Raw genomic sequence first — 10,192 nt, forward strand, 5'->3', positions numbered from 1 at the left:
TTCTGGTTTTCTGAGAGGGTTCCTATGTACCGTATGTACTTACCTAATGTACAATTATTTAGTAATTACCTTGCTAGGTACCGTATGTACTTACCTAATGTAATTAGGTATAATGTAAATATATACGTGATAATCTAGGAAGACAACAGGCTGGAGAGCTTAAAGGCTGGAGAACATCAAGTGGGATATTGCAGGAAAGGAGGAGGTACTGAGGAGCTGATACAGTACAAGATAGTCCCCCACCTGTTCTTTTTTAAAGGTTGTGGAATAAGATTCTTGACAAACCGAGGGGTTGCTGGTAATGTGGAGTTCAGTAGTATATCAGATGGGTAGTTTGGATTGTGGTAAGACCGTGTAAAAGATACACGCTGAAAATAATTCAAGTTTATACACCAACTTCAGAGTTCAGACTATGAAATAGTCCTTCCATGGTGATCTAATTCGGGTAATGAAAAGTTTGTAGTAGGTGAGAGATATGACAGGCGAATTACTGGTAAATCTTGTAGAGAATTACAACATAAGAACAATGAACTCTTTCAAAAGCGTGTAGGCCATAAATTACTTCGAGAAGTAAAGAAAAAAAAATAAATGCTTCATATTAGGGGATGAGAACAAAAGTGTTATGCTAGGGATTTGGATGTATGAAGAAATACCCAACTGGTCTTAAATTACAATTAATACGACCTCTTGGTTGGGATGTAACTACAAAACAAATATGTATAGTGCTGCCACCCAAACATATATCCCAAGATAGGCCAAAATACCCCAAGGTTTACAAATATTGTAAATCAATGCAACTGAAACGTTGATTCTGGTATATTCCTTACCTGGATATCGAACTTATGAAGAACTATTGAAGAAATACAGGAAGGCTTTTCATCACTGGGAGCCTCGGGATGCAGGGTTGCCACTTCTCTCTGCTTCCTGGTAGCTTCTCTGCCGATGCACTTATAACATCTTTTATTAGTGATGTTGATGGCTCCCACTGGTTGCAAGTTGTTTCTTGTCGTACAATTGCTTGCTTAGCTAGAAGTCGGTTTGCAACAGTTGACACATGGAAGCTGTTTGTTCGTTTAGTTTTGATAATGTTAAGTTGAGAAAATACTCTCTCAACGCTTGCAGACGACTGGGGTAGAACCAGTAGACAACACATGAAGTTAGAGAGGAGGTAGAATTTCTGGCGGTTATGGACATCTTTTACAGTCCACAGTTCATGCCAGAAATTAGTTGCAGAGTCACTCATATTTTTCAGTGATTCCTTGAAATACAACAAATCTTTCCATTCATCCTGTAGGTTGTCTAGTCTTCTTTAATCAGTGTAGGAAACTTGACCGCCAATTTCACAATAGAGTGTAAGGTTCTCTCACCGGGGAATGCTTCTTTGGGTTCAACAACTCTCAGCATGACCAGAATATTGTTGTAGTAGTTTTAATTCGGAACAACGGCAGGACAAATGAAAATCAACACAAAATATCTAATCTCTTTCTTTTGGTAATTAGCCACAAGGTGCGACACTAGAAGTGTCACATGAAAAATATAGGTGAAGCTCGGACTAAGGCCACAGCTTAGTGGAGCTTATGGTTGTAGCTGGACGTGGAGCCTAACGTCAGCGAGGCGATAGCAGATGATGACGGCGAGGCTCGATGGGACGGCTAGAAGATTGGACGAGATGTTGTTGTGTGTGCTGGTCGGTACTGTTCTGGATTCCGGATTCCAAGAAAAGACCACCTCGCTTGCGCGGGATCGGGTTTTGTGGGAGGGGAAGAATGTCTGTTAGAAAATGAAAAGATAGTGGTGTATAAAAGAGGGCTATTGCCACCAGGCGAATTGCGAGCGATTTGGGGCTAGATTGTTGTCATGGCTTAGGAGGACTGGACCAGGAGCTTGGAGGGAAGCGCCTGACGCCGGAGGTTAGGAGGTTAGGATTACCAACGGGGTTAGGATCACCAACGAAAGTTTAGAAAATGGTAGGAGGCGTAGTAGTAGTAGAGAAAGGTGGAAAAACGGAAAAATCATTAGTGGGAGGTAAACTGAAATGAGAAGATGTAGCAGAAATGAAAGTTAGAAGGGAAGCGAATGTTAGTCGAAGAAAAAGTAAGTGTAGATGTTTGTGCGTGATTTGTGGCTCTGTTCGTGAGAGGTGTATGTGTGTATCTTACGAGAAGTGAGTTGATTTCACTTTCCGCGTGTAGAGGGCGAACCTGATAAGCCACAGGTGGGGCGAGCGTACCCTGATTATCCCCAGGTTTTGGGTTTGAAGTCCTTTTAGAGTTGATCAAGGGGCGGTGCGAGGGGGGGCAGACGGGCGGTGTACACCCGCCTGCCGACCTTTTAAGGGAGGCTGGCGGGAACGTGAGGAGCTTTCCAAGTTCCTGATTGGCTGACCGCTGGCTGGCAGGGACACCCTTGCGAACTACGCTTGCCAACTACAGGAACTTGGAAAGGCTAGTTCCGAAGATTTCTTTGATCAGTGTGTGACGGGTTGTAGGATGCATCACGTCACTACACTGTCTTCCTCAAAAGCAGATCTCTTTCGCGTTTGAGCACAAAGTTGCACCAAAAGCTTCTAGCAGTCGAGACGAAATATTTTTTCATCTTCTAGAGGGTCATTAATAAGCACGGACTCGCAACTGCCACTAAGTTCAATATCATACACTTCCTTGTGTATTGCATGATCACGGGGATCAATGCTGCTAAGCCCTTGTGACTGAAGTACTTCTTTTTTCACAAACATTGCTAAAATGCTTCTATATTCATCAGATATTGTAAAATACAGAATTGAAAGTCGAAAGTACTGTGACTGGAATTCAATATTCATTTTGTCTACTTTCCGAAGAATATAGTTGAGGAAGAGCAACACGTGCTTTGTCCCTGGAATTGTCATCGTTTTGTGTATCCTGGCTACTCCACCTATTTTATCTGCGCTGGATTCTCTCTGAAAAAAAAAAAAAAAAATGTAGGACACCCCATTGTTCTGATGTTCTAAAGACAACAGAACCTCTAGACAACCATCGGGTCTGTGACAACTTTAACATTTTATGCTTAGGAGTCTGAGCAACATCTCCGATCACCTGAAAAAGGTGTTGACGTTTGCTGCTACGAGCAAAATAACGGCAATCATCTTTCAGAAAAGATTCAAGCCATGAAGGCAGGGTATTGCTGGCTTGACTAGCATACACATACCAAAGGCTTCTTTTCCCTTACACGGGAAGTAGCCAAAAGACAAAGCCATAGAAACCACTCCCACCCATTCCATCCCCTGCATACTCCACTCCCCTCCACCCTCTTCCCTCCCTCTTATATTGGCACCTCCTGGATGACAGGTCATCTCTGCATCTTGTCCACTGCCCTGGGTCAGAACCAGTGTCACAAGACACAACACATCCACAGCAAGGCCGCTTCATAAATTCGGCGACACCCCACTCCGTCACCTCGTGCAGAAAAGGAGAAGACGGGGAGAAATCCCTTCGGGCTGCATCAGTTTATTTCTCATATATACTCCCTCACACCCCATCCCCCACCCACTACCCCTCATGCATCACAGCATCATCCATACACAACCCTTCTCCATTCACCCCCATCTTCTGTCCTCTCTCGTCTTTCCTCAGCAGACATTCCCCTCCTTCCCAATGCCCCTTTTACCCCATCCATCCATCTCATCCTAGGACGCCCCCTCATGTTCACTCATTCCACCTCCGCCTTCCACACCTCTTTTACTAATCTTTCTTCACTCATTCTTTCCATGTGTCCAAACCATCCCAATACTCTTTCATCAACTTTATTTCCCAACTCCCTTTCCACCTCTGTTCTTCTCCTCACCTCCTCATTTCTCACTCCATCTAGCCTGGTAACCCCTATCATGCTTCTCAGGCATTTCATCTCAAACACATTCAAATTCCTTCTCTCAAAGGTTTACAAAAGCGGAGCATGCCGTCAGGAGACCTTTTGGTCCATATCTAGGTCGGAAGCGAAAAAACAAATCATAATAATGATAAATAAATAAAGAGAAATAAATGAATAAATAAAAACTATAATAATGTAAATAATAAATAAAACACATAAATAAATGCATAGGTATAGTTAAGTAATAAACAAACAGGTAAATAGTAAATAATAATAAATTGACATATAACTAATAATAAATGAGAATCAAGTAAAAATAATAAACAGACAAATGATAACAAAACAAATAAACAAATAATGTAAAACAAATTATATTACAGCATCTTGCTTAGGTGTTTATCTAAATGATTCTTAAAACTTCGAACTGCACTACATTGCACTGCCTCTGCAGGAAGTTTATTCAATTCATTAACTACATGGTTGGTGAAGTTGTTTCTACCCACTTCCAAATTAAATCTATTTCCAAACAGTTTGAGACCATTGTTTCTTGTCTGATGATCTCATTTAGTGTGAAAATTTTGTCACTTTTGATGTTGTCAATTCCCTTTAGTATCTATATCAGGTCACCTCGGAGTCTACGTTTTTTTAAGGAAAACAGATTCATATGTTTTAGTCGATTTTCGTATTATTTATTCTTTATATTTAGAATAAGTCATCACATCCCATCGTGATCTTTTGTCCTCCATTGTCATTACATCCCATCGTGATATTTTGTCCTTCGTTGACATTCTGTCCGGCATCCCTTCCTAAAAGCATATTTTGTCCTGCTCTGACGTTATATCCTCCCGTGATATTTTGTCCTCCACTATCATTACATCCCATTGTGATATTTTGTCTTCCACTGTCATTACATCCTACCGTGATATTTTGTCCTTTAACATTACATACTAATGTAATATTTCGTCCTCTACCGACATTGTATCCTAAAATTATATTTTGTCGTATACTGGCATATTGTTCTATATTATTGCTATACTCTACTCTGTTTTTCCCAGTACATTCTATTTCCCCTTGCCTTTGGGTTCCTACCCCCAAAAAGGGAACTAGTTCATTACAAACTCCTACAATGAGGTTTGTAAGAACATCTTTGCCTCTGCGGGTAAGGTGGATCCCATCAGAAGCGTAAAGGTCATGACACCTGGAAAACAGATACCAAGGATCAAGAAAGTGGTATCCCAGTTGCGTGCACAATCGTGATATCCTCTCATTAATCCCTATGGCTCTACTGTTCCAACACGAGCCTGCATAGATCCTCGGGAGGATCCCACAGACTACGTGACGGCTCCCACGTTCCTTCATCTCCTGAAGGAGGACCTTGTAATTCCAAACAATTTCCTCTGATCTCACCCTACCCACATCGTTACTTCCCGTATGAACAATCGTAACCGTGTTCGTCCGTCTTTGCTCCCTGATGGTCTGGGTACAATCGGCGATCCCACAGTCCGGTTGACATACAAGCTTGCAACGCCGTTTAGTCTTCCGCTGCAGGATGCCGTCATAGCCTCGCACCATGGAGTCCCTCACCACAAAGAACTCCTGGTTTTCAGCCACTTCATCCTCCAGCTGAGCAAAACTATTGGCTTGAGCCAGCGGTTGCTCCGCAGGGCACCCGCTTACCGAACGCGGAGCACCACTCGCTCACGGCAGTGGCAGAAGGGGAAGAAATGGAACGCTCTTTGGGTTGTAGGGAGGATTCTCTCTTCTCACAGAGCGCACTCATGAGAAGACGAATTTCCTCCTCAAATATCCTGAGACGGTCCTCCAGGTTCACACAACCTTTTTCACTCCTCCTTCAGCAATACAAACTGCAAAGAGAAAATAGAAATCAACAAAAGAAACCAAAGCGGTCTCTAAATAAACTAAATACACGAAGCTTACTCTGCTTACCTTATACTATTACTAATACCTTTGGAGTACAGTAATAAAATACGGCTTTGATTCTAAATTAATAGAACACTACACTTTATCTTATAACCGTAACTGTATAGCGCTATACGTATACAATTACAAAAACACACCACAACCAATTGTCACTATTCGGAGATATAAATTTCATAGGTATTTGCTAGCTGGTGCCTCTGCAGAAAACGAGCTCTCTAGCTGAGGTTCCATGTTTCTGCCCTGTTCAGTGCTGTCGGCACAATCTCCTTTTAGCATCCATTCCCAAATGTCTATTTCTCATTACACTTTTTAATCCCCCAACGCATTTACTCGCTTCTCTCGATCTACATTCTACCTCCACCCCCACTCCTCCCTTTCCTGCCACATTCGCACCCAAGTATCTAAAACTATCCACTTCCTCCAGTCTCTCTCCCTTAATACTCACTTCTAGCCTGCTGCCACTCTCTCCCCTTGTACATATGATCACTTTACTATGTTTACATTTATCTTCAGCTTCCTTTCGCACAACTTCCCAAACTCTGTCACTAACTTCCTCAATCCCTCCTCTGATCCTGCTACAAGCGCAGTGTCGTCAGTAAACTACAGCTGGCTTATCTCCCACTTTTCTCCATTTTCTTTAACCATCTCCAATCCCCAACCCACTACCCTTGCATTCACCTCTCGCACCACCCCATCCATGTATAAATTGAACAGCCAGGATGACATAACACATCCCTGATGAAGTCCCACATTTTCCTTGAACCACTAGCTCTCTCCATTTCTAATCCTAACACAATCTTTATTACTCTCGCAAAAACTCTTGACTGTTCCTAACGGATTGACTAAGACACAAGGCAAATGAATGACACACACATCCTAAAATAAAAACAAATGGAATTTTATGTTTAAAGTAAGCCTGAAATCCTAGCAAACCCTATTCTGTTTTGTATGGGTATACCCTTACTTTTCAGTATATCTCCTTTACTGATTTAAACAATCCTTCAGCACTCGCATTATCAACTTCTACTACATCTAAAAGTGCGTCAGTAACTTTACACTTTTGTTCATCATAAAACCGGACCATCACTGCAAGGACTTGTGATACAGAAACATCTGTACATTCATCTATAATTAAAGAAAACTTGTTTTCTTTGCATATTTTCGCAGGAGACGCACTTTCTTCCCATGTAATTCCATCCTGTCATATGTAAAAAGCTTTATTTTTTCATTTTCATACCTTATCAGGGGCCATTTTCTTTATAACTTCCACTAAATGATCAACTTGTACAAAAGGGACCCCATATTCTGCTATATATACTTCTAAAAGCAATTCCGTCTTGGCTATCTTATCTTGAATTTTTTCTGATTCTGTGGGCTTTTTAAAATACTCCTGAATGTTAACAGTGCGTTTTCTTCAAAACACTTTATGTGTTTTAATGAAGCTTTACGCTTCATAAGGTCAGACTTATTACAGTTTTTGAGTTTCCAGTCACTCACACAACAAAATACACCATTCTTGTCCTTTGGGTCTGTTTTTCCCAGTTTTCAGTTCAGGGTCTTGCAGCCACTCAGGATTAAACGACTGCTGGTACCATCCTTTGCCTTTTTTTTTCCTTGGTGAGGTATTACCGCCACTTACCCCAGGCTCAGGATCTCCAGACTCACTTATTGTAATAACAACACACGCTTACACATTTATCATACAAGCACTGCTCACTTGAGTCACTATTGCTGTGATCTGTGAAGTTATAGAGACCATGCCAAATGTAGATGGTGTTGCTAGATTTAGGAGAACAAAGTACCTGGATATTACTATTGCATTCAGATATAATGTTAATTTGCAAACCTAAATAATGAAAGATACAACGAGAAGGCTTTAAAATACCAAGATATCTAGTTTTTTTTTTAAATATAAAATCCCAATATCACATTCTTACACACACACACACACACAAAAAAAAAAAAAAAAATCCCAAGACCTTGGGGGGAAATTCCAAGGAGTGGCAGACTGTAAATATGATCTCAGACGACCATGAAAAGCATGATTCACCTAGTCGCAGCAGGCTAACTAAACACTACATTTCTCCCCTTTTAATAAACACATTTCAAGTTACAAATCCAACCTATCAGATGGTCTACCGATGTGACCGGATCATTATATCTCTTCTGTCTGTATTAAACAATCTTGGTTATCACAGGGTCTTCTCTTAGAATATTTTTATTTAGACTTAGATATATATTTAGTTATTCGTCTGTTTGATTCTCATTTATAATTAGTTATATATAAATTTATTATTTACTATTTACCTGTTTATGTAACTATAACTATGCACTTATTTATTTTATTGATTATTTACGCTATTATTGTTTTTATTTATTCATTTATTTATTTATCATTATTATGATTTTTTTCGCATCCGACCTAGATATGGACCAGAGGGTCTCCTGTCGGCATGCTCCGCCTTTGTAATCCTTTGTACATTAGTACTATCTTCAGTCATAGGTAGGGTGGCCATTTCCAAATTTCCAAAAAGGAGGACAAAGGAGGACACTGCATATCTATGATTATAATATACAGTAATATGCATACATACATACATACATACATACATATATATATATATATATATATATATATATATATATATATATATATATATATAATAAAGAAACTGAAAGTGTTTAATATTTTTCACTTCTAATGACACCGAAAAAAAACTATTTCTTACTAAGTTACAACACAAACAAAACCTAGTTGTATCCTCACCTTGATTGCCAAACTCTTTGGCCCAGAGTTAAACAAAGTCTTTCTTTTCGGCATTTTCAGACTCCTTAACCTCATAAATTAATTGCCAAACCACACTGCGCCGTGGCCACCTCAGGTCTTTATGACTGGTGATGTTTCACAGTATGATACACTTTACAAATTTTTGCAGCTGTGATTTTGTCATCCTGAGATGATCGAGCTGAGGAAACAAATGATAGCAGTGACGAGGTGCCACCACTGCGAGTGTTAAGTCTATGTTTGTCTGTGGCTGCATGTCGTTCAACTGCACTCTTCCCCTTACCTCCTATATGCACAGCACAACGACACAGTGTACAAAAAAAAACATGAAACTCATCCTTTCTGCTTTTATCAATGAATCCAATCTCTTTGGCCCAGTCAGAGTTAAACAAAGTATTTCTTTTCGGCATTTTCAGACTCCTTGACCTCATAAATTAATTGCTAAACCACACTGCACCGTGGTCACCTCAGGACTGCAGCCCAATGTATGATATTTGAATCATGTAATCACACGTTCACAACGTTAATCCTGTGCAGTTCCTGTCTACTTCGGCTGCCAAGTTACGACGTTGACCTTGGCCTAGGTATTCCCACATAATCTAATTGTACGACATTATTGTATACCTTACGTTATTTATTTATCTATTTATTTATATATTCTTTATTAATTTTATTTATTTGTTTGTTTATTCGTTTATTTTTGTCATACCCCAAGAAAGGAGTATGACTTTTTTAAATATCGTTTGAATGTTGATAAACATTTTCTTAGGTAATTCCTTTTCAAGTTTATTCCATGTGTTAACACCTATAACAGATAACACATGGAATGAACTTGAAAAGGAATTACCTAAGGCAAAATGTTTATCAAGATTCAAACTATATTTAAAAAAGTAATTAATCTATAAGTATTAGTATATTGAACATTTCAGGTCCATTTCATGATTGTATTCATGGAGAAACTGTCATGTACCGTCCAAGTCTGCCGCCCTTTTTTTTTTCTTGTTCCTGCAGGTGACGGTGACCCGGATCCGTGCAGTAAGCAATTATCGTCCCGTCAACAATCGACCTGACATCTCACCTCCCACCTGACCCCCACAAGATGCGTTGCTCGCACGTGACCCCGATTCATACGTGAGGTCGGAGTTAATGGGCGTCGTGTAGCATCTCATTGAATATATATATATATATATATATATATATATATATGTATATATATATATATATATATATACATATATATATATATACATATATATATATATATATATATATATATATATATGTATATGTATGTATGTGTGTATGTATGTGTGTGTGTGTGTATGTGTGTATGTATATATGTGTGTTTAAATGTATATATGTGTATGTATCATACTAACATGTAAAAAATAAATAAATAAAATACAAATAATGCTTTCCTTAAAGGGAGAGCAATTCCCCATAAGCTTTGCTTCACGCTCTCCCTTTTCAACAAGCAATTTTGTAAAAATTTTGTATATATGTATGTATAAATTGTATTTCATTTTGTTGAATAAACCTTAACTAACCAACTAACTAAGGAGGACAAATGCACGTCCGGCGTGAGGTTGCGCCGGATGGAGGACAAAGTGCTCAAAAGGAGGA

General features: G+C 39.4%; 1 long non-coding RNA gene across 2 annotated transcripts; it reads right to left on the bottom strand.

The window, feature by feature from the left end:
* Positions 1-2,090: 2,090 nt before the first annotated feature.
* On the bottom strand, positions 2,091-9,294 carry LOC143019138 (uncharacterized). Of its 2 annotated transcripts, none has more exons than XR_012965805.1 (3): positions 8,552-9,294; positions 5,521-5,708; positions 2,091-2,935 (listed from the first exon to the last, which is right to left on the bottom strand). It is a non-coding gene; the product is annotated as an uncharacterized LOC143019138 (long non-coding RNA). The 2 variants fall into 2 exon arrangements; XR_012965806.1 differs by lacking the exon at positions 8,552-9,294 and adding an exon at positions 7,022-7,640.
* Between the last annotated feature and the right edge of the window lie 898 nt (positions 9,295-10,192).

This window comes from Oratosquilla oratoria, chromosome 36 (assembly GCF_046742065.1).
Source record: "Oratosquilla oratoria isolate Oo_2021 chromosome 36, ASM4674206v1, whole genome shotgun sequence".
In the NCBI taxonomy this organism is placed as follows: Eukaryota; Metazoa; Arthropoda; class Malacostraca; order Stomatopoda; family Squillidae; genus Oratosquilla; species Oratosquilla oratoria.